The sequence below is a fragment of the Monodon monoceros genome, unplaced genomic scaffold (genome assembly GCF_005190385.1).
Source record: "Monodon monoceros isolate NGI ecotype Baffin Bay Population unplaced genomic scaffold, NGI_Narwhal_1 Super_Scaffold_20, whole genome shotgun sequence".
Classification (NCBI taxonomy): Eukaryota; Metazoa; Chordata; class Mammalia; order Artiodactyla; family Monodontidae; genus Monodon; species Monodon monoceros.
In genome coordinates this window covers 72,081,225-72,105,979 of record NW_021703777.1, presented here as the reverse complement: position 1 = coordinate 72,105,979, position 24,755 = coordinate 72,081,225, and the positions used below count along the sequence as shown (strand labels likewise).

Genomic DNA, 24,755 nt, shown 5'->3' with positions numbered 1-24,755 from the left:
GATATTCAGACCCTGATCTTCTGGTTCTACCCTAACACCAAGGTGCTTCAGATTTTATTTATCATTTTAAACACTGTCCCCTGTCCTTAAATCAAGCACAGACTCCTTGAAGGAAGGGATCTATTTTATCCAGCCTTGTGCTCTCTCCAGAGCCTAGCAATACTCATAACTCATGTTCACTGAATTATATTTCAAGACTCAGCCCAGAAACCATTTTTCTTTCTGACTTCCAAGCCCAATCCCTGTAGCACCACCCACCCCCTCCCCTTGCCCTCTATATGTTTCTACTGCAGTACACGCAAGCTTTAACGGCAGGCTTCGTGACTGCTGCGTGTGTGCCCTGGAACACGGCAGGCACCTAATGTATGTTTGCTAAATGAAATGTTTATGCATGAGACAGCTGGGTTCCTTATCAAGGCTACTATGTCTTGCTAGAAAATTGACCTCATTTTTGTCTTTATCACATACTGAGGAGATTATTTTAGGAAAGAGTGACACAGGGAAAATGGAGAAAAACAGTCTTGGCCTTTGGGTCCTACCCACTTCACCTGCTGTCCTGGGTATACTGTGTTCTGGAGAAGTGCTTCCAAATTTTAATGGATACGTAGTATCATTCAATACAAATTACGATTCAGTATGTCTGTGGTAGAGCCCAAGATTCTGCATTTCTTTTTCTGGGGTGTGGGGGGATGCAAACAAGAGGCTAACCCAGATTCTGCATTTCTAACAAGCTCCCAAGACACGTTGATGCTGCTCACCTATGGACCACACTTCCCAGGAGCAAGAAGTCCTAGACTGCAATAGTGAAACTGCCCATTTAAAGAGAAATAACATGTAGACTAAATGACCAGACATAAATTCAGAGTGTTAATGCTAGTTATCTCTGGGTTTCTTCTTTCCGCTTTCCTGTAATTTCCAAGTATTCTATAATGACTCTTGCTGATGGAAATAAAAATTTTAAATGCTATATATACACATGCATAAAAAACTGTACATTTGGACATTTCTACTTTGCATGGTTACATCTTTATTTAAGCAACAAATATACTTAAGAGGACCAGACTTGGGAAATAACAAGATGGTGAATTTAGCAATTCCCTGTCTGCTCATTTTAACATGTAGATTAACATAAAACAGTAATTACCCTTAGCAAGCAGTCACCACCACAAGCATTGCTTTTCTCAGGTTCCTTTCCCTTAGAAGAAAGAGAAAGAATCCATTCAGTTGGAAGACAATAAAAGGCAAACCAAATTAAGGACAGAAGAAAAAACAAGCAGGTGCTACAATGAACCTCTTCCAAGTGGGTCAACAGAACCTCATGAAGTTGGAAGGTGGAAATGCGTTTCTCCCAGCAGAGGTGGGGTGGGCTGGGTTCCCCGACAAGGCAAAGTGCAATAAATTAAAGCAGCACTCACCGTGCACCTGCAAGCGAGGTGCAAAGAAATGGTCCTCAGAGGAGCCTCCCTTCCAAACAAGGAAAGACCATCAGGAAAAGGCAATTAGAGGGTGTGCGTTTGCAGGAAAGCACTCCCCAAATACCTCCTTCTCTTCCGTGTTGTTCCAAAGGATGCCAGGTTTATCCTATGAGTTGCAGAAGTTGCAGCCCAGGCAGGTGGGCACCTCATGCCCACTCCCATACCCGCAGCTATTCCGGACTCTTGCCCAGCCATAGGTACCTGTGACTCAGGAAGGGCCAAAAACAAAGGAGGCACTTTGTAACCAGAGTGTTCCCGGTTAACGTAGGACCAACAAGGTTCTGCATCCTCTGTTTTCCAACCCACAGGCCTAAGTGACTTTTTGCCTTAAAGGAATATTGTGAAACTCACTGTGAAATTACCCGAAAGGATTGGAACTTAGTGTCTGGAAGGCTTATATGTACAATGGGACTAAAAATCACTTCTTTGTGTCTATTAAGGATGTGGTTTCCTATCTGTGAAGTTTAGACACGCTAGACATTCAGCTCAACTGAAAACAGTGAGTCACTTTATTGCTACTGAGTTCTGTGAGTCTAGAGCTGGACCATTCAAGGCAAATAAGCATATGCTGAGGTATTTAAAAATGTGATCACTTGAGATTTCGATAGCATCAAAGTCATCATCTTGATGGGAGAAAAAATCTGAATCTACTTGGACTTGCTTACATTTCTTTTATTGAAATTCAATATTGTTTTTATTTTGAATTAGATGGATGGTAGATGGGGTGGGGGAGGGGAAAGCACCATAATCTTCTCGGTGCTCCAAAGCCTCAGAGTCTTAATATCTTAGCAGGAATTTTAGATTTGAGGAGACGTAAGAGGCACGACAATCAAATAAAATGCAGTACACGGTCTTTAGCTTGGATTCTGGTTTAACTTTTTTTTCAATGCTAAAGACTTAGGGGATTAAGTCTTTGGGAAATTTGACTATGGGCTGATAATAAATGATATTTGAGGACTACAATTAATTTTGTTGGCCATCATAATAGTACTGCATTTACATAAGGCAGCTTCTTCATTTCTTGGAGATGAATGCTAAAGTACTTAGGGGTAAAATGCCATGATATCTAAAATTTATTTTGAAATGGCTCAGCAAAAAATAATATATGTAGGGCTTCCCTGGTGGTGCAGTGGTTGAGGGTCTGCCTGCTAATGCAGGGGACACGCGGAGCAGCTGGGTCCGTGAGCCACAACTGCTGAGCCTGCGCGCCTGGAGCCTGTGCTCTGCAACAGGAGAGGCCGCGATGGTGGGAGGCCCGCGCACCGCGATGCAGAGTGGCCCCTGCTTGCCACAACTGGAGAAAGCCCTCTCACAGAAACGAAGACCCAACACAGCAAAAATAAATTAAAAAATATATATATATGTAAATTTACACAGATGAAGTAAATAAGAAAAATGCTAATAGTTACTGATAGGGGTTCTATGGGTTTTCATTGTAGTATATTCCTTCTACTTTTTTCTATATTTGAAAAATTTTAGAATTAAAAGTTTAAATTTATATCCAAAACATTTATGACCCCATAGTTTTATCTCCCTTGTCCTCTTCTCTTGCCATATTAGACCACAGTCCATCTACAGTAGATTATTTTCTTTCCTCCAGAACACATTCTCTCACGCCTTCCACCTCTGTAACTTTGTGTGTTATATTGTCTCAACCTGGCATTTTTCTCCCTCCAGTAACTGGGCCTCTGGTGAAAGCTGATTTATTCTTTCAGGTCAATCTCAAAGGCTACCCCCTCTCGGAAAACTTTCCCAACCTCCACCCCACTTTATGCATCTCCCCTTTTCAGACTCCCCATTACACCTTGTACCTCTCAGCACACCTATCACGTTCTACCCTGCAAGGTAAACACTGAAGCTGACATTTACTGAGAGCTTCCCACGTGTGAGGCCCTGTTCACATGCTGTCACATGCATTCTTTACTTCACTCATTTCTTTCCTACCCCACTGAGGTAGGAGCTGTCATTACCTCTTTTCACAGGTGAGGAAACAGGCTTTGAGGGGCTGGGTGACCTACCCAGTTACAGGGTCAGTAAGTGGCAGTGCCAGGCTTCATTCAAATATAGCCCATCTGCTTCTAAACTCTTTAAGCACTAGTGTGTATGTCATTTGCATGGCGGCCTGATCCCTTCCTACTACATTGTAACAATTTAAGGGCAGGTACTGCATCTTCTTTCTTTATTCACTCAACCAATAACTGTTGAAAAGCCACTATTATCAGGAAACCACTGCCCTATGTGATGAGGTAAAGATATGAGTGAAAAGGACAGTTTTTGACCTAGGCAAAAACTGAGGAAATCTGAACAAACTATGGACTTTAGTTAATAAAAATCTATGTACTGGTTCATTAATTGTAACAAATGTACCATATGAGTGTAAGATGTCAATAATAGGGCAAACAGGGTGAGAGGGTCAATGAGAACTCTGTACTATCTTCTCAATCTTCCTGTAAATCTAAAACGGTTCAAAAAAAATAAAGTCTATTTTAAAAAAGGAAAAAATAACGTGACAATGAGGTCAGTTTTCTTGATTGGCTCATAAACTCCCTATAAAATCAATCCTAAAGAAGAGTGGTTCAGTCATTCTAGCAAAAGGGGCGACAATGAAACGCCTGACTAGGGCCTATCTGGGGAATGAATTCAAATGAGGATCTCCAGCTGAATGTGTGGCACGTGTTTTTTAAACCTAATCTCATACATGTATGTCCTTCCCCTCATACAACACTAACATGCTTCAGGCTCCAGTTCCTCCAGCTTAATTCACGATGTTTTAATGAACATACACAGGAAGGGATGTACCACATCTCCTACTTCCCTAAATCAACTCAAGTTCTTAAGTTCTCAGAAAGACTCTTAGGATGTTCAATTCCTTTTTTAAGCATGGCTTATCTTTTGGTTTTGATTTTTTTGTTTTTGTTTTTTTCCTTAAAGAATCACGGAGTTTCAAGTCCCACACTCCACAGCCATCTCAAACCCAGAACTTTAGGTACCTACACATTAATATACTGAACCATCCTATGCCTGATTCTTCCCTAAAAAAAGGGAACTCGGCCTTTCAGATACTGTTCAAGGATTCCTCTCCACTTTAGTAAATGGCTCTCTCCACCACATTTGTGAGATCAGCTACATTTCCACATATAAAAACCTTCCTATGTGAAGCTAGCCTAATAAACCACCATGAGTAACAGTAACTTTTTTTAGATCTAACTCCTGGAAAACTACAGCTCCTCACAGCTATGTAACTATTTAACAGACACCATTTGACAATATGAACCATAGTAATAAGTAACAGCATTGACAGTATTTCACTGGTTGTGGTGCATTTTGGAAGTTAGTCTCATAAAAGTACTGTGATATGGGTGGTAAAGATATCATCACCATTTTATAGATGAGGAAAACTGAGGCTTACAATTGAAGTCAGAACTCACTCAAATACACCACTGCGTGACTTTGTTCCGCGGGGGATCCTCCAAGTCCTGGTTCAAAGCCAACAGTGCTTTTGCTCTCTCTGGTCAGAAAGCCAGCCCCTCTCCCGGAAACTGTCCACAGTGCTCGCCTCATCCCTGGAGGCGCTCTTTCTCTACAGGCCGTGTATCCGCTCATGCATCCAATCTCCTGAGAAGAATCATATAAACTAACTCAGGACTAGGGCCCCGCTTCACTCATGCTTCAGCCGCCACATGTTAACACACGGCCTCACACAGTGGGTGCTCCCCAAGCCCAATGGTCCACAACTGCATGAACGATCCTGAGCTGCAAAGCTTACCCACAGGCAAAAGCCATGAAACAAAAACATACCCTGTTCTGGTGCTTGACAACTAATGCAAAGTTCAAGATGACTTTTTTTCATTGACCTTAAAGCAAAACAAATTATATTTAAGTTTTACAACATGGCTGATAACCATAAATAGAAAAGAGAGAGTTTTGTTTTCCCCATGAGTCCTCAGTGAGACCTCCAACTCGGGGGCCAAGAACATTCAGGAAATGTGCCACAGATCTTGGTTTTCATCCAGAGTCCAGAAAAAGGGCAGAGGCAAATGAGTTTTACCAGCGATACAGTTTGAGTTCGTCCTACAGGGACCACCCTCTACAAAATAACGCCTAAAATCGGCTTGTGCATATTCCTCTTTCTATAGACCTCTTTCTAATGGCCAAGTTGACCGTTCTGCTATTAGAACCTTGGATTCTTTAAGTCAAATGAAAAGCCAAATATTTTTAAAATATCAAATCATTAAAAAAAAATTCTTCTGTGCCCTCTGGTACCAAATATAAAGGTCCTGACTTCGCACAGACAGTGAGTGATTCAGAGTTAACTGCTCCTGCCTTGAAAGGAAACCGAAGGCTTCCAGTGCCCCAGGACATCACAGAAGTTGCTGAAAGAAGCAGTTTACTGAATCGTACTTCTGTGTCTTCAAAGTTTTAACATGCCCAACAGTGGAAAGCTAAAACCATTTGGACCAAAGAGGCTAAAAATCAATGCTTGCTTTGTTTGTTTTTAACCAGAATAATAACCAAAACTGAATATAGTTCACCAAGGTATTAAATTCTGTCTCACTGTATTTTTCCTTCTGTATCCAACTATACAAAAGACTTTTAAAAAAAATAATAAAATGTTCTATTCTACCATCAATAACACACATGTGCTTTGAATTTTTCAGGAATGAAAGATGGGATTGTGGGGCTCTCCAAACCCTTCCTTGTGTGTCCAATGGCATATATTATAAGACTGCTCCCCTGCACTCATGAGAAAAGTGATCATAGGATACCAGAGGGAACTTACGGAGTGTGTGTGTGTGTGTGTGTGTGTGTGTGCACGCGCACGTGCCCGCACGCACACAGGCACACACTCAGCTGTGGTGTATCTATGGGTGGGGTTAGGGTGGGGGAGGGCAAGCAACAGAGTGTTGGAACTCCTAAAAAGTGTCATAGGTGTCGCCTAAGATCTAAGATTCCACTCGCCCCTCCACTTTTCCTCTCTGTTCTTTGCTCCAGGAAGCTGACCCACTTGACAACATGCTCCCTCAAAGCAATCCTGAGGAAAAAGTACAAAGCTGGAGGCATAACCTCTCAGACTTCAGACAATACTACAAAGCTACAGTAACCAAAACAGCATGGTACTGGCACAAAAACAGACATATAGATCAATGAAACAGAATAGAGAGCCCAGAAATAAACCCATAAACTTACAGTCAGTTAATCTTCAACAAAGAAGCCAGAATATACAATGGAGAAAAGACGATGTCTTCAGCAAGTAATCCTGGGGAATCTGGACAGCCTCAAGTAAATCAATGAAAATAGAACACTCATTCACACCATATACAAAAATAAACTCAAAATGGTTTAAGGACCTAAACATAAGACATGACACCACAAAACTCCTAGAAGGGAACATAGGCAAAACATTCTCAGACATAAATCACAGCAATATTTTCTTAGGTGAGTCTCCCAAGGCAAAAGAAATAAAAGCAAAAATAAATAAATGGGACCTAATCAAACACATAAACTTTTGCACAGCAAAGGAAACCATCAACAAAACAAAAACACAACCGACAGAATGGAAGACAATATGTGCAAATGATGCAACCAACAAGGGGTTAATTTCCAAAATATTTAAACAGCTCATACAATTCAATATCAAAAAAAAAAAAAAACAAAAAACCAGACAACCCAATCAAAAAATGAGCAGAAGACCTAAACAGACATTTCTCCAAAAAAGACAGACTGATGGCTAACAGGCACATGAAAAGATGCTCAACATCTCTAATTATTAGAGAAATGAAAATCCAAACTACAATGAGGTATCACCTCACACTGGTCAGAATGGCCACCATCAGAAAGTCTACAAACAATAAATGCTGGAAAGGGTGTGGAGAAAAGGGAACCCTCTTGCACTGTTGATGGGAATGTAAATTGGTGCAACCACTATGGAAAACAGTATGGAGGTTCCTTAAAAAACTCAAAAGAGTTACTGTATGATTCAGCAATCCCACTCCTGGGCATATTTCTGGAAAAGATGAAAAACCTAATTTGAAAAGATACATGCACCATGGATGGACCTAGAGAGTATAATACTAAGTGAAGTAATCAGACACAGAAAAATAAAATAATACAGACTCACACAGCAAAGGAAACCATAAACAAGACCAAAAGACAACCCTCAGAATGGGAGAAAATATTTGCCAATGAAGCAACTGACAAAGGATTAATCTCCAAAATTTACAAGCAGCTCATGCAGATCAATAACAAAAAAACAAACAACCCAATCCAAAAATGGGCACAAGACCTGAACAGACATTTCTCCAAAGAAGATATACAGACTGCCAACAAACACATGAAAGAATGCTCAACATCATTAATCATTAGGGAAATGCAAATCAAAACTACAATGAGATATCATCTCACACCAGTCAGAATGGCCATCATCAAAAAATCTAGAAACAATAACTGCTGGAGAGGGTGTGGAGAAAAGGGAACACTCTTGCACTGCTGGTGGGAATGTGAATTGGTACAGCCACTATGGAGAACAGTATGGAGGTTCCTTAAAAAACTACAAATAGAACTACCATATGACCCAGCAATCCCACTACTGGGCATATACCCTGAGAAAACCATAATTCAAAAAGAGTCATGTACCAAAATGTTCATTGCAGCTCTATTTACAATAGCCAGGAGATGAAAACAACCTAAGTGTCCATCACCGGATGAATGGATAAAGAAGATGTGGCACATATATACAATGCAATATTACTCAGCCATAAAAAGAAACGAAATTGAGCTATTTGTAATGAGGTGGATGGATCTAGAGTCTGTCATACAGAGTGAAGTAAGTCAGAAAGAGAAAGACAAATACCGTATGCTAACACACATATATGGAATTTAAGAAAAAAAATGTCATGAAGAACCTAGGGGTAAGACAGGAATAAAGACACAGACCTACTAGAGAATGGACTTGAGGATATGGGGAGGGGGAAGGGTAAGCTGTGACAAAGTGAGAGAGTGGCATGGACATATATACACTACCAAACGTAAAATAGATAGCTAGTGGGAAACAGCCGCATAGCACAGGGAGATCAGCTCGGTGCTTTGTGCCCACCTAGAGGGGTGGGGTAGGGAGGGTGGGAGGGAGGGAGACGCAATAGGGAAGAGATATGGGAACATATGTATATGTATAACTGATTCACTTTGTTATAAAGCAGGAACTAACACACCATTGTAAAGCAATTATACTCCAATAAAGATGTAGAAAAAAAAGCAAAAATAATACAGACTCACAGACATAGAAAAGAAACTTATGGTTACCAAAGGGGAACACGGGCAGGAGTGGGGTGGGGAATGAGGAATATGGGATTAACAGACACATACAACTATATATGAGATAGATAAGCAACAAGGATTTTCTGTATAACACAGGGAACAATATTCAATATCTTGTAATAACCTATAATGGAAAATAATCTGAAAAAAAATATATATATATATCTGAATCCCTTTGCTGTATACCTGAAACTAACATAATATTGTAAATCAACTATACTTCCATAAAAATAAAAACAAACGAACAAAAATCATGCTCCCTTACCCTCTGGCTCCTGGTTGGGTTTGACCAATGTGGAGGTTCCACAGGAGGACAACCAAAGGAGAGCAGAAGCAAGGAGGAAAACAGCTCCCTCCCTGCAGGCTCTCAGGTCACAAGTCCTGTCCAGTGGCCCACTACACACAGCTCTCTGTCTCCCCCCTCACCCCTCAGGCCCCCAAGTGGGAGGAGCTTGGCTGCCACAAGCCCCAGGGCGATGCAGATCTCAGGCAGTTCCCCTACACCCTGTCCAAGTTCTCGGTATGAATGTGCCACCTGTTTCCTGATGAGACCTGGGCTGATCATATACCTAAAACCTTTGAATACTCACCTAACAAGATACTGCCCTAATCACTACTGTTTTGATCCCACCTTTATGGCAGCCTTACATCAATTATGTCAAAGAAAAGTCACTCGACAATATTTCAGGACCTTTTCTTATTTATTTATTTATTTGGCTGTGCCACAGGGCATGTGGGATCTTAGTTCCCCAACCAGGGATTGAACCCATGCCCCCTGCAGTGGACGCACGGAGTCCTAACCACTGGACCACCAGGGAATTCCCCTTCGGCGCCTTTTAAAGCTAGCTGTTTTTCACTTTGTTATAAAGCAGAAACTGACACACCATTGTAAAGCAATTATACTCTAATAAAGATGTTTAAAAAAAAAAGCTAACTGTTTTGACTAGTGTACTGACATGGTTTTTGTTTTTTTTTGTCGTTGTTTAATCCACAAAATGCCATCACCTGCAATAAACTACACAGTAGAGGAAATGTACTTACAGCTTAAAGGATATTTTTCCAGCCTTACTGAGGTATAATTGACATACTAAATGGTAAGGTATCTAAAGTATACATTGTGGTGATTTGATAGATATTGTGAAAGGTTTCCTCTCACCTAACTAATTAACACATCCATCACCTCACGTATTTTTCTTTTTTTTTTTTTGGTGAGAACATTTAAGTTCCATTCTCTTACAATTACACAATATAGTGTTATCAACTACAGTCACCATGCTTTACATTAAATCCTTAGACCTTATTGACCTTATAGCTGAAAGTTTATACCCTTTTACAAGCCTCTCCTCTCTTCTACTGTTTCTATGAGTCCAATGCTTTCTTTTTGATTCCACACTTATGTGATACCATAGAGTATTTGTCTTTCTTTGTCTGACTTATTTTACTTAGCATAATGCCCTCAAGGTCCATCCACGTTGTCACAAATAGCAGGATTTCCTTCTTTCTCAAGGCTGAATAATATTCCATTGCGTGTATGTATATGCATGTATGCATACATGTGTATATATAACATCTTCTCATCTTCTTTATCCATTCATCTGTTGACAGACATTTAAGTTGCTTCCATATCTCGGCTACTGTGAATAATACTGCAATGAACATGGGAAGGTAAATATCTCTTCAAGATCCTGTTTCCATCTCCTTGGGATTTTTACCTAGAAGTGGGATTGCTGGATCCTATGGCAGTTCTATTTTCAATTTTTTGAAGAACCTCCATACTGTTTTCCACAGTGGTTGCATCAATTTACATTTTACATTTTACATGTGGAGGGTTTCCTTTTCTCCACATCCTCACTAACACCCGTTGTGCTTGTCTTTTTGATAAAAGCCATTCTTACAGATGTGAGGTGATTATCTCATTGCGATTTTGATTTGCATTCCCCTGATGATTAGTGACAGGGAGCACCTTTTCAGTACCTGTTGGCCATTTGTACGTCTTCTTTGGAAAAATATCTATTCAGTTTCTCTGCTCATGTTTTAATTGGATTATTTGGTTTTCCTGCTGTAGAATTGTATGAGTTCTTTATACATTTTTTGGATATGAACCCCTTATCCAATATATGATTTGTGAATATTTTCTCCCATTGAGTAGGTTGCCTTTTCATTTTGTTGATGGTTTTCTTTGCTGTGCAGAAGCTTTTTGGTTTAATGTAGTCCCGCTTGTTTCAGTGATCCTTTTTAAAATGTAAGTCAGATCAAGTCAGCTGTGCTCAAAACCCTGTCATCTCTGAGAAATGAATATTTCAGGTCCTTATTCTGTCCTGTACCCTTCGCAACCTGTCCCTCACTCCACCCCCATATTTTTTGGCTTTACTCGGCAATACTCTTCCCTTTGTTCCCTCTGCCCTAGCCTCAAGGGCATCTTGGCTGTTTCTCAAACATGCCAAGTTCACTCCCACCTGAGGGCCTTTGCCCTTGCAGTTTCCTGCACCTAGAATGCCACCTCCTGGGTCTCCATATCACTAAGTCCTGCTCAACTGCAACTACTCTAGGAGGCCTTTGCCCATCACCACCTCTTAAGCAGCCCTCTCTTGCTCTAGCTCTCTCTCACCCCTTGATTTTTCTTCATTGTGCTTATTACCCCAATACATTATATATTTATTTGTCTATGGCCCATCTCCTCCCACGAGAACGCATGGTCCCAGAGAGCAGGGACCTTGTCTGTTAGATCGTCACTCACCCCCACTGCCCAGAACAGTGGGTGGTGTACAGTCAGCACTCACTAAATCTTTGTCGAATAAATGATTTGGTTAGGGAAAAATAAAAAGGACTGCTGGTCTGCTTTCCTAATGACTGCAGCTAAATTTCCAGTGACCAAGAAGATATTCAGTAGCCATCTTTAGAGATGCTATAGAAGGGATTCTGTAAACTAAAAGATGAGTTTATGGAATAACCTGCCATCCTACATGAGGATTTTCCACACTGCACATCAAAACCAGCAGAGTACGCAGGAAATAATAAAAAATATGAACAAATTTAAACAATTATTCAAACCAGAGTGGCAAAGGTTTTCTGTAAAGCACCAGAGGGTAACTAACTTACACTTTGCAGGCCACAGAACCTCAGTCACAACTACTGAGCTCTGCTGCTGCATGATAACAGCCAGACACAATACATCAGTGAATAAGCACAGCTGTATTCCAGTATAACTTTACTGATGAACACTGAAATATGTATAACTTTCACGTGTCACAAAATACTATTCTTCTTTTAATTTCTTTCAGTCATTTAAAAATGTGAAAACCATTCTCGGCTCGTGAGCCATATAAAAACAGGCCGTAGGCCAGATCTGGCCTCTTAGCTGTAAATCTCTGATCCCTGATTTAAATCCTTTCTAAGGGTGTTTTTTTTTTTTCTTTTCCTATAGATGAAATACATTCTGGTCCATACAATCTGTTGGATACATAGTCTACAACTAACTAAGCATGGGACAATTGCTTTTGTTAAAGAATAATAAGCTGGATAAACAATTTATTTAGATGAATAAAAATTACTAACTCACTCTTCCAGGACTGTCTTTCCACCCAGATTTTGGTCATCTTCAAATCCAAGCTCTGTTATCACCTTTTCCCTCATCTAAGTATTTTCATTTTCCATCCTAGTGAAGAAATTTCCATTTACTCTTTCTTCCTTTATAGAGAGGGGAACTGTAACAAAATCTTAGGATAGAGGGGAGAGTGGCTTCCCAGGTTGGAGGCAAGGCAGATTCCAGTACAGTGTTTTATGATGAAGTGTACAGTGTGTTGCTTATACTTTGCTTCCAAGTGCTTTCAAACGCACCCTGTTGTGTGGGCCCTGGAATGAGAACTATTCTGATTGCAGGTGCTACTAGCACTCAGGGTCATCTGTCCCCATGAGCCACAAAAATTTGCTGAAAAGGCCAGGCTGGGAGATGGCACAGCCAAAACAAGTTATTTCATAACTTAAAGCAGAAGAGTTTAAATTGCTCTCAATTATAATGATAGCTCATCTCTCTTACGTAATAGCAATATATGAAAATAAGGACTTTGAAGAAGCACTCTTCATGACATCACTCAGAAAAGTCGACCAAAACAGGTATATTAACATCAAACTTGGACCTCCCTGGTGGTCCAGTAGTTAAGACTTCATGCTTCCAATGCAGGGGGCACGGGTTCGATCCCTGGTCAGGGAACTAAGATCCCACATACCTCAAGGCGCAGCCCAAAAAAACCCAAAAAAACATCAAACATGTCTATTTGACACTGGACACACAGTAGAGAACGGGAACACTTCACTATAGGATTCGGATGCTCTCAATATCCTGATGTTGAGTGTCCCAGGAACCCAATCAAGAAAGAATTCAAGAGAAAAGTTCTCATGTTCTCTAAGCATAGGAGACATGGAACAAAACCAAAATTTATTTTAACCTAATTAATTATAGACTCCACTTGCCCAACCCACTGTGAAAGTAGATCTACTGGAATGTGGAGTGAAAATTTTTTAAGTTTTTGAAACACCTCTGGTGCTCTGTTTCTTGATTTTCCCAGTAAATCAAATTCAAATAAACAGGCTAAAGGAAGTCAATGGTTTTCCAACTCCTACTGTAAGTAACACAGATTTACTGTGAGATTTAAGCCTACAGATTTACTGTGAAAACCAGGGATTAAATTAAGCTTCACTTAAACTTCAAGATGCCAGAGATGGTCTCCTGAGAAAGCAGACTTGGCTTGAAACCCTGGTGTCTCACACACATGGCCCAATTCCCAGCAAAGACAGCCGTCCACAAAGCCGCCCTGTCTCCGCAGGCATCTCCTCCGTTCTGCAGAGCTTGGACTATACACATCAATGAAAGTTGAGACATCAAGTCATGGAAAAGCTGTAAGATAAGCGCCTCTGCTTCATCTCACACTCTTAATTGAGTTTCTGAGGGAAATGGAAATGCTGACGAGGCAGGCAGCTTCAAACAAAAATGATCGGAAGTGAATGAATATCCCAAAGAATCGCCACCATAGTTGCCCGGTAATCTGAATGTGTCAGCATTCAGATCGACACATTCTTTTGGGGAATACCCAGGGCACCAGGGAATCACCCTCTTCCAGACACCCAGGGGGACTGTGATGCTGAAACCAGGTGATGGAGAAAGTCACAAGGAGGAAGCTTCCCTGAACAGCCCTGGCTTCAGCTTGTATTAGTTTGCTAGGACTGCCCTAACAAACTACCACAGACTGTATGGCTTACACAACGGAGGTCTCTAAGTCCAGGATGAAGGTGTCAACATCAAGGTGTTGGCAAAGCTGTTTTGTTCTGAGGCCTCTATCCTCTGCTGGTAGATGTCCTGGCGTGGTCTTCCCATTATACGTGTCTGTGTCCAAATTTCTTTGTCTTATAAGAACACCAGTCATAATGGTTTAAAGCCCACCTCCATGACCTCATTTTAACTTAATCACCTCTTTAAAGACCCTAACTCCAGGGACTTCCCTGGTGGCGCAGTGGTTGAGAGTCCGCCTGCCGATGGAGGGGACGCGGGTTCGTGCCCCGGTCCGGGAAGATCCCACATGCCGCGGAGCGGCTGGGCCCGTGAGCCATGGCCGCTGAGCCTGCGCATCCGGAGCCTGTGCTCCGCAACAGGAGAGGCCACAACAGTGAGAGGCCCGCGTACCGCAAACAAACAAACAAACAAACAAAAGACCCTATCTCCAAATATACAGTCACATTCCAAAGTACTGAGGTTGGGACTTCAACATAGGAATCTTGAGGGGACATAATTCAGCCCTTTGCCCTGCTGGAACCACTGCCATGGCAAGACTCTGCTTTTGTTTAGTCCTACCGGTGCCAAAGGCTAGACAATAAACTGATAACCCAATTCTCACTATTTTGAACATTAACTACCTTTCTTTTATAATGAAAGGATATTACATTCAACAATGTCCCAATCCTAATCTCATTTTGATAACAACAAAAAAAACCAACATATAATTTTCACTGCCTTTATAAAATACTCTGTTACATACCAAATCCAAAGACAAAGAAAAGTCTTTGGGTTGGGCACACACTCTAAGCACCAGCTGCTGCCAGGCCGCAGTTTTTTCATAAGCAATTTGCACTGCAACCAAGATCCAACACAAGGAAAAATCAGGACATTCAGCTGACATTCATCGTCAGGGAAGGCAAGTGTAAAAAAACACATTCTCACTTATTTCGTGTGTACCTTTTCATGCAGACACTCACGTCTTTGCATGCAGGATGACGTACTGCTGTGTTAATCTGTACTGCCCGCTCCTGATAGTGAAATGAGTTTAAAAGATAACACTAGTGGGCTTCCCTGGTGGCGCAGTGGTTGAGAGTCCGCCTGCCAATGCAGGGGACACTGGTTCGTGCCCCGGTCCGGGAATGGCTGGGCCCGTGAGCCACGGCCGTTGAGCCTGCGCGTCCGGAGCCTGTGCTCCACAACGGGAGAGGCCACAACAGTGAGAGGCCCGCATACCGCAAAAAAATAAAAATTAAAAAAAAATAACACTAGTGTTGTACACCTGAAACTAATGTAATACCGTAAAACAACTATACTTCCATAAAACACACACACACACACACACACACACACTGAAATCAAGACTTCTATTCAAACCAGGTGTGTGACCAGGCATATCAGCAAAATGTAACGTTTTAAAGCCCTACATCTAAATGATTACCAAAGCTCTTTTTAAAAGAAATACCAAAACCAGTATCATTTAAATGTGTTTAATCTCAACTTAACCCTTAACAATTTCCGACCTTATAACCACTCACATCCTCCAAATTCGACTATGTTATTCATCAATTCAATAAACATTTACTGAGATTGTACTATGTGGCAGGCAGCATTCTAGGTGCTAGAGATACATCACTAAACAAACAAAATCCCTGCCCACCTGGAACTGACAGTCTGGTAAGATACACACATCATTTCCCCTACTGTCCTACAAACTCATTTACCTTCCTAAATTCCCTGACTGGGGCATGGGTATTTCCAGCCTCCTAATTTCCCAAAGACAACACTTAGCACCTATGTTATATTTTTCATTCTCTATCACATCCCTCCTGGGTCTCTAGTGGCTATTTCCCACCCTGCCTCCTCCACCTGCCTTTCCTAATACAGATAACATTACCACCTACAAGCCTCAGCCATCAGCCCATCAGCCTTGTACTCCTTGTCATTCACCACATCCTGTTAATCCCACCACTGGGGTCCCTCCCCAGTCTCTTCCAACCTCTCCACTCCCATCACCACAATCCTGGTCATTTTTCACCTCAATTTACACATCCTCTCTAGAAGATGAAACCTATAAAGCAGAAACAGTGATCTACTCACCTTTGTATCTGCACCATTACTTGTGTTTGCATAGAACTCTGGACACACTATATTAAGTCAATATACTCTGTATTCCTGGCCACCTCCCCACTAGACCATGTGCTCTGAGGGCAGGGCTTATATCTTTTTTTTTTTTTTTAATTCTCAGTGACAGACATGCAGTAGATATTACGGGCCTCTTGAAAGCCACTTATTCGTTCATGCAACAAGTATTTATCAAGCACCCACTCGCCACCAGGTATTATGCTAGATGATGGGGATATACCAGTGAACACAAGCCCCCCCAAACCCCTGCCTTTTAGAACTTCTATTTACACAAATTCCTATTGTACAAATTTATTTTAGAGTGAGCGTAGAAAGATAATAACTTAAAATGTAAGTATGCAATGTGTTATAAAGGGATAAGTTCTATAGGAAAAAAAATAAGGAGAAGAGGGATTTGGGGAAGGGGGCAGGAAGGTTCGCAATTTTCAATACCATCAGGGTAGGTAGGTGGGTTTCACTGGGAAGGTAACACCTGAGCAAAGATGGAAATAAGAGAGGAAGTTCACCAGGTGGATATCTGGGGAAGAGGATACAGGAAGAAGAAACAGCAAACGTAAAGGCCCTGAGGCAGAAATGTGCCCAGTGTGTTCAAAGGCCAGTGTGGCTGGAGTGGACTTAGCCAGGGGGAGAATATGAGGCAATGAGGTCAGAGAGGAAAGGAGGGGGCCTAGTATGGTGCCTGTCAGGTAACTGGAAGGACCTCATCTTTTACCATGAAGACAGAGAAGTCATTTCAAGTTCTGAGCAGGGGGGTGTCGTAGAATGACAAGTTTAAACAGGATCACTCTACTGAGAACAGACTAAAGAGAGGCAAGGATAGAATCAAGGAAAGCAGCTAGCAGGTCCTTGGAATAATTCAGGCAAGACCGAATGGTGGCCTGGGTCAAGGTGGCAACATGGGTGTGTTCTTAAGGCCGAGTCAATAAAGTTTTCTGATGGACTGGACCCTCCGAAACTTATCTACGTTTCTTCCTTTTCACTGATAATAACGAAGCCCCAGCCAAGACCCTGCTCCTTATTCCTACATGGCTGTGAAAGTCTAGGATTTGTTCTTACCATCTTCAATTCTCCCCTCTCTTCATCCTACAAGCTGCAGCGGGATTGGTGCTCGGAATGCTGCCCCCCCATCACAGCATCACCTGCTCACAGTGGAGCTCCCTTCGGGGCACAGACCTGCTCTGAAGCGCTCCACCTTCTCCTCACGTGCCCAGCCCTGTCCCAACACCTCAAACACCTTCCCATCACCCCACCTCTGCCCTCCATCACCCTCCCTGCTCCTCTCCAGTGCCCTGGATCTTAAGGCCCTTGCTGCCCTTTAAAGTTCACTGCAGGTTCCACCTCCTCTAAGACATCTTCCCAGGATTGTCTGGCTCATGCCTGTTTCTACCTCCTCAGGGTTCCTGTGGCCTTTACTGCCCATACTAAACATCCCACATCACACTGGCCCATCTAGACTGTGTGCCGCTAGAAAGCAAGAGCCATGCCGTACATTTTTCAGGCCCCATGCCACCTACTCTATGGGCAGCAATCATAATACTTGCTGACAAAGAACATCATAGGGAAAAATCCAAGAGTACAATGTTTGAATTATTTTTATTTATTTATTTATTTATGGCTGTGTTGGGTCTCCGTTGCTGTGTGCGGGCTTTCTCTAGTTTGAGGTGAGCGAGGACTACTCTTCGTTGCGGTGCTCGGGCTTCTCATTGTGGTGGCTTCTCTTGTTGCAGAGCACGGGCTCTAGGCGCACAGGCTTCAGTAGTTGTGGCACGCAGCCTCAGTAGTTGTGGCTCGCGGGCTCTAGAGCGCAGGCTCAGTAGTTGTGGCTTGTGGGCTCTAGAGCACAGGCTCAGTAGTTGTGGTGCACGGGCTAGGCTGCTCCGCGGCATGTGGGATCTTCCCGGACCAGGGCTGGAACCCGTGTCCCCTGCGTTGGCAGACAGATTCTTAACCACTGCGCCACCAGGGAAGCCCTGAATGATTTTAAATGTACTGCCAACACTTGAAGACTGGGAGCAGTCACATAAAAATCCAAATTTATGTCTTCTCTTGAAATACTAGAAGATCAGGAAACACTGGCCCTCATTCCTCAACAGCTGAGTGGTCATCATGCCCCCCCCGACCTTTTTTTCTTTTCGGCCACACTGCGCGGCATACAGGATCTTAGTTCCCTGACCAGGGATTGTACCTGTGCCTCCTGCAATGGAAGTGTGGAGTCTTAACCACTGGACCACCAGGGAAGTCCCTAATTGTGCCCTTTTTCCCCCTCTACGCCCCAGTTCACTTGTTTACTTTTCTGTCAGGTCCTGGTAGGCATGTGAGTTTGTGATCCCCATACTAGACACTGGTTACCTTGAATATTTTAATTATCAAGTTCTTTTGGGAACTGAGTATTTATTGAAGGTAATATCTGTTTTTCTCACTCATGATATATTGTGACAGGCTTGTTTCAGACATTTCTACATTATAAACATAAATAATTACATACATACACAAATATACACACATATATGTATTCTGTATTAACATTCCTAATAGATTACAATTCCTACACTATGGTTCAAACACCTTGATATATGGGGGCTATAATTCTTGCCATGACTAAGTATAAGAGGGTCAGATATCAGTACAGAAGCTATGCAGAAAGAAAGGAAGATAAAGCAAAAATAAATGTTACTGGTGAGCTATATATCAAACCATTTTAGGGGAAAAAAAGTCACTAAAATTCTTTTGAAGCTAGAAAAATTCCATGGCCTTGCTGATGTAAAAACAAAACCTCACGGATTAGAGATCAAACTATGTATACATAAGGGATGTTACAATGGGTTTATTCTCCAGTCAACTGCCTACATTCTAAAGTAAAATTGTCCTCTTCCTATGATTAAATTTCAGCATCCAGACTGAGACCAAAGGAGGTAAATCACACCATAAAGAAACAGATACAATGGTTTCCAGAGGTGGAAGAGTTAAGCAGTTACTGTTACTGGAAGAGTTTAGGGGAGTCATCTCCTTTGACCTATGACTCATGCCTGGGGTTTTAATTAAGAGAAAAGCAAGAAGTCAGAAGATATTTAAAAGGCACCCTGACTTTATCTGTGTATCAGTCCTAACTTCTACTCCAAACAGGTAGGCCTTTCTCAGCAAACAGCTTTCCTGATGAGCAATCAGATTTTGAAGACTTCCACTGCCACCTCCAGCCCTGTGGTCTGAAAAGCAAATACAATTCAGTCCAAAGCTCATATTTAAAGCAAAGAAACTGAGCATAAGGGTACACTTTCAGACATACTTCAGCACGAAGGGATTCTGTGTCCTTCAAGTCACATTTGGTAAATATCTTTCTCCTTTCTCTTTCCCAACTCAGTGTTCTAACTAATAAGCTTTCAAGGGAACGTTCGCTGGCTTAGCGCATACTTTACCACTCTTCCCATAAAAATTACCTTCTTCCTCTGCATGCAGAGAGGCAAGAAAGACTGACGAACATGAGAAAAAAATTTACAGTGTTTTTACAAACATTTAGTAAGGTTTTATAAACTGCATTAAAACACAATGGATGGGACTTCCCTGGTGGTGCAGTGGATAAGAATCCACCTGCCAATGCAGGGGACACGGGTTCGAGCCCTAGTCTGGGAATATTCCACATGCCGTGGAGCAACTAAGTCCATGCGCCACAACTACTGAGCCTGCGTTCTAGAGCCCGTGAGCCACAAATACTGAGCCCACGTGCCACAACTACTGAAGCCCGTGCACCTAGAGCCTGTGCTCCGCAACAAGAGAAGCCATCACAATGAGAAGACCGCATACCGCAAGGAAGAGTAGCTCGCGCTTGTCGCAACTAGAGAAAGCCCAAGCGCAGCAACGAAGACCCAACACAGCCATAAATAAATAAATAAATTTATTTTAAAAAAACAACAATGAATGGTTATGGTCATGGTCATACACTGCCCAGCTAGCTCTTGATTCTTGTTTAAAAGGAAAGAAAATGAATAAATGAACATGGCTAGAAAACTCAAATAATATGGAAAAGAAAAAGTTTTTCAGTGTAGTATCTCCCTAGGGGGAAAAATGGTATGTACCAGCATATATACAATATCTTCTTTAAAACATTTATACAAAAGGGAATGGTAGTCACATGATTCTGCAAAACATTTTTTCATTTTATATAGACACATGCACATACATACATATATAAGTTGTATATGTGTATGTATATATAAAAATAATGTAATTCCAAATCAGCACACTTATAGAGCTTTCATTCTTTACAAATATGCTGTAATATAATATACCTTGTATAAATATCTTGGCATAGTTGTAAGTGAGCCTATTTATGAAATTGCTGGTGGTTTTAAATTTTAAACTATATAGAGAAATTGCTCTCCGGTGGCATCTACTTTATAATTCAATCTCAAACAGCAGTCCCTTTTCTGCATGTAATATAAGTATCAATACAGACCTGCTTTGTCTCAGACTGCATCACAAAACTGCCAGACAACCAACCCATCACAGAACAAGTCAAGCTCTTCTAGACAACACAGACTCTACGAACCAAACCAGAAGCATCACATATCAAAGCTGGAGGCTGGCAATCACAGCTTCATAAAGGGTTCTGCGTAGCTGACCTTTTACTTTTTTCTATATTCTTTGTCTAAGACAAAACTGCAGGAACAGGGTGGGGGAAAGGGGAGATTATCATGTGCTTGGTATTTATCCTAGTCCATTCGGGATGCTATGACAGAATACCAGAGACCGGGTGGTTTATAAGCAACAGAAGATTATTCCTCACAGTTCTGGAAGCTGGACATCCAAGATCACGGTGCTAGCACAGTCACCTTCTGGTGAGGGCCCTTTTCCTGATTCATAGCTGGTGTTCTCGCTGTTTCCTCACATGGCAGAAGGAGCTAGGATCTCTCTGGAGCCTCTTTTATAAGGCAGTAATCCCATTCACGAGGGCTCCACCGTCATGACTTAAGCACCTCCCAAAGTCACCACCTCCTCATACCATCATCTTTGGGGGGTTAGGATTTCACCATGTGAATTTGAGGAGGGGACACATTCATTTACACCACAGCAGTGCTCAACTACGAATACTACCAAGGGAAAACACTGAAACGGTCATAGAGTTGAACGCCTTGGTCCCTCCCCACTGTCAAATACATGGGGGCCCCCAAGGCAGGCAGTGCAAAGAAGCTCAAAGCCCCCCAGACAACAATTGTAGAATCAGGGTCGGGGACAGCCAGGGAAGTCCAAGGCTGACCTTCTTCCTTCCTTCTCTAAGTAGCTGCTTGGGAGGGTCTGATTCCCTCAGTAACCAGATACCTCCGGGTAACTCACAGCAAGCTGACAGAGTGCATGGCTGGGCCACATACCTTGGCTGTAAGATCGTGGACAGACTCCCAAACATGCCATGCATTTTTATTTCCACCTCTGAGGGTCTGATTAGGTATTTTCCTCAGGTAAAAAGCCTTGAAAACCCCCATCCACTTACAACCTCCTACCTCCTATTCATTTATCAAAAATAGCAAAATGCCACTTCTCCAGATTAATCTACATCCAAATTAACCTCTTTCTACTTGGAAATTCCAAAGCATCCTATTCATACAGTACTTTGGGCCTTTATTATCTCATTAGTTATAATAATGATGAAAGATATATAAAGAGATACAGAGTTTTCTACAGGCCAACCACTTGAGAGGCTGTGCTTTTATTTACACAGGTCTAGCATGAGGTTTGAGAAAAAAAAAGTTTAGATTCAAATTTAAATTAGATTCAAATTTAGATCCAAACTTAAATCTAAAAAAAGTTTAGATTTAAATTAAATTTATCCAGGGCTTCCCTGGTGGCGCAGTGGTTGAGAGTCCGCCTGCCGATACAGGGGATGCGGGTTCGTGCCCCGGTCCGGGAAGATCCCACATGCCGTGGAGCGGCTGGGCCCGTGAGCCATGGCCACTGAGCCTGCGCGTCCAGAGCCTGTGCTCCGCAACGGGAGAGGCCACAACAGAGGCCACAACAGGGCCGCATACCGCAAAAAAAAAAAAAAATTTATCCAAGATGTGAAACTTGGATAAAACCATTTGATCTCTCAGCTCCTGAGCTTCTTTATCTACAAAACAGGTAATACTGTCTCTCTCATAGGATTGTTGTGAGGATTCTCCCCACCCCTGTCCCAACCCATCAGAAGCCGAGAAAGTGTTAAGTCCTTAGCACACTGGACAAGCTCAATAAAATGTTACCTCTCCCAGAAGGGCTTGTATTCTGGCTATATCTCCTCCAGGATACTTCATTTTGTTCCCTCCAGCAACTACCAAAGTAGACTTTGTTAATACCGTTAACAAGTTCATTTGGAATTTAACTGAATTGCACTGAACCAAGTAAAATTAACTCAGCATCTCTTAACACTCATAAATGAATGCCTCCTCAAGGTCAGTGGTCATTTTTAATCCAATTTTAGAATCATCGAGGACCTAAAGTCTTGGTTGGAACTCCAGACTTTCTATTTCTGAGATAAGTCTTTGGTAAAGCCACTAGTTACCCTCCTACTTTCCCAGGCACGGCCACTGTCAAGCTTTAACCAGACACCAGAAAGGAGCCACAGCACTCACAAACTATTTACAACCTAAAGTTGTCAAGAAAACCACCCTTATGAAACCAAGCACAGAGGAGTTACTAAGATTCTAAATTCTGTCTTCAAAGGGCCTCAGCAGCATGAAGAATGCAGGAAAAACTAATTTTTTCATTCTTAAGAAGGGCACACTAGCAAATTGCACAGAGCAATTTCCTAATGTAAGCTAGACTGATGTTGATATTCATTTTCTAAATAAATGACTGGCTTGGATACTGTCTACGTAAAAACATCCAATAGACTTATTTTTACTTATAAATGAAGATGAATTCTTATCTCAGCAGATAGTAATCAGTTCGGAAACTTCAGAAATTCTGAACAGTTATCGTGTCATGAATACTATAGGTCTTATTCGGACTGTATAATCAAACTAAATGTTTTATTCATTACAGGTCACTATGGGACTGAGAAACTACTGCTTGTTCTTATATCAGAAATTACACTAAAATAAACTGACTACATGTCACTGGAGTATGTTATCTTTGAAGGCTTTTAAAGGAAATCTAATACCTCACAGATTATGTAACATAAAAAATATAAAGATAAATAAAAAGTCAAAAGATGTAATATTCCAAATTCTAGTAATACAGTACATATATTTATCATAAACAACCTCATTAGAGGTTTACACAAGAATGTGGTTTCTCCTAACGAAAGCAAGTTCCGGACATGCTCTTTATTCTTGCATCAGGCTCACCGAATGTGACCAAGTTGATCTGATTCTGCGACCAAATGATTATAAATAGGCAGGAGCCTTCACAAAATGTAATTGTATCACAACTCAAATTGCAACGGCTCAGCCATTCCGAACCCCTAACTTCAGTCAACACAAGGCTCTATTCAGAATAAAGGGCAGTTAAGAAGTTACCCTCACCCAGCCCTAGTATGTTTCAGCTCCCTAAGAAAAACAAGACCAATAGGACCGTATCCTCCTAGAACATTATACTACATTCCTCATAAGGTCATTCATCATTCTGCAAATAGGTCACGAAGATGTTTAAAAGGGCACCAAAGAGAAAGAAAGGACAGAAAGGAGTGACTGGGTTAAAAAATTCATGATACCCACATCCTAGAGAAATAAATGAAAGCTTACCTACTGCTTTTTCTTTTAAATGAAAATAAAAAGAGTAATTCCATGTTGCCCATGGGTGCATTTTTATGAAGTGACATTATCAGCCAGAGGACTGCAAGGAAAGCAAAGGGGCCAGGTAACAAAACACGTCAGCTCTACCCAGGTGGAAATGAGAAGATTACAAGAAAGAGCAGGAAGCAGATAAGCCATCCTGGAGAACTGAGCCCTCCGGGAACAGGGAGGCATGGCTTGACCCACTAATGCAACGGCAGAAAACATGTTCTAAATCTAATCATGTGATTTTAATACCTGATTAAAGTCCAATAGCAGAAGTCAGCTTTTAGCTATATGCCAGAGAAGAGAAATGTCTCTGAATTTCACCAAGACTAAATTTATATTTTTTTCACATTAAAAATAAAAGTCATTCCCCAAACAAAATTGTAACTTTACTAGAAAACCAAAAAAAGGCCAACTGGAATCCAAACATCACAATAAAGCACTGACTTTTCCTTTTTAACCTCTATACATTCACAATTTTCACAGTTATAACTAAAGAAGAGATATAAATTTGCAGTCTTGGTGTTTCTAACATAATTACTTTAATGTCTCCACAGCAGTCTATTGAGAACCATACCAACACAAAGGCAAAAATAGCACAGGTAGATATAAAAATGTAGCTAGCATTTTAATTATATTACAAAAAATGTCCAATTTTCAGAAAACGTAAAACCATACTATAATCCCAAAACCCAAGACATTTCAATTCATAGAGTTTCCATCTGGCAAAATAACTGTTTTGTGAAATTTACCTTTTTCTGTATAAAAGACCCAATTCATACAACCATTAATGAAAATACTTGAAATTCT

General features: G+C 41.4%; 1 protein-coding gene across 22 annotated transcripts in view; it reads right to left on the bottom strand.

The window, feature by feature from the left end:
* Window positions 1-24,755, bottom strand: part of APBB2 (amyloid beta precursor protein binding family B member 2) — a 374,271-nt gene that overhangs the window by 271,385 nt on the left and 78,131 nt on the right. For 2 of the 22 annotated variants that reach the window (XM_029235020.1, XM_029235018.1), the window contains exons 1-2: window positions 1,540-1,592; window positions 1,145-1,195 (exon numbers count right to left, since the gene is read on the bottom strand). The exons of the other annotated variants lie outside the window; for them this stretch is intronic. The gene's annotated coding sequence lies outside the window, so the exon portion shown is untranslated. Of the gene's footprint in view, window positions 1-1,144; window positions 1,196-1,539; window positions 1,593-24,755 lie in introns of those variants that run through there. 22 annotated transcript variants of the gene reach the window in all.